Genomic DNA, 5,416 nt, shown 5'->3' on the forward strand with positions numbered 1-5,416 from the left:
TCAACACACTATACCATTAATTCCAGGAATGAAACCTGTAAAACAAAAGTTACGTTGAATGAAACCCGACGTGGCCCTTAAAATAAAAGAAGAAGTACAAAAACAAATAACTGCAGGTTTCATCCGGGTATCCAAATACCCCGAATGGGTCGCCAATGTTGTCCCGGTTCCGAAAAAAGATGGTAGAGTTCGAATGTGTGTCGACTATCGAGATTTAAATAAGGCAAGTCCAAAGGACGACTTCCCTTTGCCACACATCGATATTTTGGTAGATAACACAGCAAACCATGCACTTCTCTCATTTATGGATGGATACGCAGGATACAATCAAATCCTCATGGCCGAAGAAGATATGGAGAAAACAACATTTATAACACCTTGGGGTACTTATTGCTATACAGTAATGCCATTCGGGTTAAAAAACGCGGGTGCTACTTACCAACGAGCAGCAACTGCCCTACTCCATGATATGATGCATAAAGAAGTGGAGGTCTATGTGGATGACATGATTGTAAAATCAAAAGACCGCCAAGGACATCCAACAGCCTTAAAGAAATTCTTTGAAAGACTAAGAAAATACAACATGAGGTTAAACCCCTCTAAATGTGCTTTTGGAGTTACCTCAGGGAAACTCTTGGGTTATGTCATAAGCTCTAGAGGAATAGAGATAGATCCCACCAAAATTAAAGCAATCATGTCCATGCCACCGCCCAAAACCGAAAAGCAAATTCGAGGATTTATTGGCCGGTTGCAATACATAAGTAGGTTCATATCCAAGTTAACCACGATATGCGAACCAATATTCAAAAAGCTTAAGAAAAATGTACCAATCATATGGGACGATGAGTGTCAAAAAGCCTTTGAGAAGATCAAAGCCTATCTTGCGAATCCTCCCGTATTAGCCCCAACACTCCCCGGAATACCCTTAAGACTATACTTAACCGTCACAAAAGAAACAATGGAAGCTATGCTCGCACAAGAGGTAGAAAGCAAAGAAAATGCCATTTACTACTTAAGTAAGAAAATGCTCGAGTATGAAACACGCTACACACCATTGGAAAAGCTGTGCTTCGCGTTGGTGTGGGCCACAACTAAATTGAGACATTACATGCTCGTGCATACCGTTTACGTAGTCTCACGAATGGATCCCCTAAAATACCTATTCGAAAGATCTACACTTAATGGACGAATCTCAAGATGGATAGTAAATTTGGCCCAATTCGACATAAGGTTTATGCCTCAAAAAGCAATTAAAGGATCAGTTGTCTCGGATTTTCTAGCAGATTTCCCAATAGAAGATTCAACACCCTTAGAAGAGAAAGAATTCCCGGACGAAAATTTAATGATGACAGAGGATGATACATGGACTCTATATTTTGATGGAGCCTCAAACCAAAAGGGGTGCGGCGTAGGAGTCTTATTAGTATCACCTAAGGAAGAACATGTCCCTATATCCATCAAATTAGATTTCGACGTCACCAACAACGCAGCTGAATATGAAGCATGTGTGGTAGGCCTCGAAACCGCTTTAGCCCTAGGTGTAAAGAAACTCCGGATATTCCGAGATTCATCCCTAATTATTAATCAAATCTCCAAAAGATGGAAGGTTAGGAGCGAAAGTTTAGCTCCTTACCAAACATATTTGGAAACTCTCACCGATCAATTGGAAAAAGTAGAATACACTTACCTACCTAGAGAGGAAAACCAATTCGCCGACGCCTTGGCGAGGCTAGCCTCAATGGTTAGAATACCTAAAGAAATTGAGCAAATGCCCTTAACCATAGAAAAAAGGCATAAACCAGCATACATTCAGGCCATAGAAGACGACGAAGTAATTCAAGAAGAAGAACCAGAGGAGGAACCATGGTTCGTAGATATATTGAATTATGTCACCAAAGGAGAATATCCTCCTCATGCTGACAAAAGAGCGAAAAGAGCATTAAGACTCTTAGCTTCCCAGTTTGTACTCATAGGAAATGAACTACACAAAAGGGTACCTAAGGGACGAGCTCTATTATGTGTAGACAAAAAAGATGCTCAAAGGGCTATGAGAGTAATCCATGAGGGTATATACGGAACACATGTGAACGGCAAAATGCTAGTCCAAAAGATAATGCGAGAAGGATATTACTGGACTACCATGAATAAAGATTGTCATCAATATGTAAAAAGATGCCCAAAATGTCAAATTTATGCAAATTTGCAACATATCCCACCATCTCTTCTCTACACCTACACTTCACCATGGCCTTTCTCTACATGGGGAATAGACATAATTGGAAAGATTACACCTCCCGGAACAGGAGGCCATGAATACATCTTGGTTGCAATAGATTACTTCACAAAGTGGGTGGAAGCACAATCATATGCTAAACTCACCGCCAAGCATGTAGCACTCTTTATCGAAAGAAACATAATTTGTCGATACGGAGTCCCACATGAAATGATAAGTGACAATGGAACTCATTTTCAAGCAGAATGTGAAGAATTGCTACAAAAGTATGGTATTCAACATCACCATTCTTCCCCGTATAGACCTCAAGCAATTGGAGCAGTTGAGGCCGCTAATAAGAATTTGAAAACGATCATTGAGAAAATGACGGAAAATTATAAAGATTGGCCTGACAAACTTCACTTCGCATTGTGGGGTTACCGCACGTCAATCCGAACATCTACAGGAAATACGCCATTCAACTTGGTATATGGAATGGATGCCGTACAACCTGTAGAGTTAGAAATACCTTCTCTACGCATTGCGTTAGAAAGTAAACTCGATGAAGTCGAATGGACTAGAGCACGATATGAAGAGCTAATCCTACTCGATGAAAAGCGACTAGAAGCTCTACATCATACTCAATGTTATCAAACCCGCATGGCTAGACATTTCAACAAAAAGGTCAAGACCAGAAATATCAAGGTTGGGGACTTGGTATTAAAAGCATTAAGGAAAAATGTCTTAGATCCAAGAGGCAAATTTAGGCCTAATTGGTCTGGACCATATATTGTTAAAACAATCCTGTCAGGAGGCGCGGCTAAATTAACTGATATGGATGGCAATGAATTTTCAAACATGACAAACCTTGACCAACTTAAGAAATACTACCCATAAGTACTTGAGTAAAATACTCAAGAGAGCTACGTTTGGCCTGATTCCTTAAGCAAAGGATACGTAGGCAACCCAGACAGGGTGCGGCCGCTTTAATCTCTTCAGATTCTGTATCTCCGACGTAAAAAACGCATGTCTGCAAAATTTCAAGACTGGCGCCAGACGATAGCCTCTGTCGCCAGACGACAATTTTTTCGCCAGGCGACAGAGCCCAATCGTCAGCGACAGTGCATCAGATAGCAGCGCCAGTCTTCTGCGAGTGTCTAGACCAATTTCGCATGTTCTGGAAATTTATTCGACTTTCGTACTCGAATTAATTCTCCGAAAAATAAATGTTGTAATTGTTTTCATTGCTCTAATTGAAAGTTAATTAAAAATAAAAGCTGAAATTTTATTGATTAATAAAGAAAGTACATTATTGATAAAATAAAAGCTGAAAATTAACTAAAACAAGTTAACTTTGTCTAATAAATCAAAAGAAAAGCAATGTTCTAATCTTTTTTCTCCTTCTTCATTCTTTTCCAATTTGTGTCTTCATTCTCTTCCTCTTGATCCATAACCTTCGCTAGGAGACAACCGTTAGAAGATCTACACTCTATTTTAGTATAGATAGTTTCTCCTTCCGCTAGGACTCCATGTTTCTTCTCTACCCAAGCTTCCTTCTTAGTAGAGTCGACTTTTCTTTTTCCTTGATTCTTCTTGGCACACTTCTTTCTAGGCATAATAGGAGTCTTGAACTCAATTCTTTCCCCTAGGCGTTCCTTAGCAGGGATCTTCTTGTCACCTAGACGATACTTCACATTGGTCTTTTCAATTGTAACTTGAGGTTTTTGGAATCTTCCATCAAGCCATTGCTTCACTTTATTTGACAAGCAAGGTGGTTCCTTATGGGTAATCACCTCCCATAAGGGCCTACCACTCCAGTATCCATCAAAACGCTCAATCTCTTGTGACACAGGAAATTCATAAGGACGGCGAAGATCTCCTGTAGGGATGGTTTGTGCGAGACCATATTGTCTCATGACTCTACAAGGAAAGTAAAAGGTTAGTCTCGACAAGCTCGGGAGACGACAATATGCTTGATTACTACAACCAATCATCGCCTCAATCCTCCACCAAGGAACAATCCAGTTTATGGTAAAGTCACCGGCAGCGAACACCTTGCTCCACTCATGGCGACCGATTTTCAAAAATCGTTTCTTCCGGCGGACTATGAAATTTGGAACATATGTGTGAATATCATCGGGAGGATTAATAAGCTTCAGCCTCTCCATGAGCCATATCTGCAAATATGTATTTAAATTAACATTACAGTGTAAAAATGATATTCTCTAGTTCTTGATAAATTAATAATAATATTATTTTATACCTGTAATAAGATTGGAGAACCTCTTAAAGGCGCCCTTGAATCCTTTCTTAGTGCATCTAACCACAGCATAGTCTCTCCAACAATTAATGGCATTGGATTTCTCCCAGATTCAACTTGTTCTATAACAGATATAATTATCGATTGCCCCTCATTATCTTTGCCACTCACTAAGAGCAATTGGTTAAATAAACAATAAAGGAAAGCCCTTCTTTTGTAGACACGGAAATCGGGATTGGGATTATCATAAAAATAATGTGCAAATTCTGTCAAATTAACTAGGTTACCATGCACTATGTGTTTCAAAGCCGTCCCCCTCAAATCAAAAAAGTGTTCGAAATCTTTATAGTAATATTCATTGATTCTAGGCATTACCGCAAGGTCTGTGGAATAATAACCTATGATGGCCCCAAATTCTTCCGGTAAAGGACATATTTCATCATGAAAAAAATCTAAAACAATGAGTATCAATATTCCAATAGTCTATGGCAGAATAAATAAAGTCAATATCAAGGCTCATCCCCTTGACTCCAAACATACCCCCCATATGAGAAAGATCTAATGCTTTTTTATCTTTAGCAGTCAAGTGACGACACCATTCATCCATGTACCCACAAAAGGTTCTTTTAGCTAAAGGCATGATTACTAGTTTAATAAGCTGGTTAAATTATGCAGTAAACGGATGATTCGGGGGCTATTTATAACTTTTTCTGCACGACAGACTTCAATTCCTGTAGGAAACAGGAAAGCGCGTCTGTCGCCAGGCGACAAAATTGTCGCGTGGCGACAGAGCCTGTCGCGTGGCGACAAGATGGATTACGCGACGCCAGTTGTTTCCTTAGTAGCGTCACCTATTGCGCGTAGGAAACCGTGTTTTTACGTATTTGATTCCGACTTTGACTTGACTTACTGTTCTACTCCTCTTCTCATACCTTCAATATTAT

The sequence above is a fragment of the Chenopodium album genome, chromosome 12, assembly GCF_948465745.1.
Source record: "Chenopodium album chromosome 12, dcCheAlbu1.1, whole genome shotgun sequence".
Lineage (NCBI taxonomy): Eukaryota > Viridiplantae > Streptophyta > Magnoliopsida > Caryophyllales > Amaranthaceae > Chenopodium > Chenopodium album.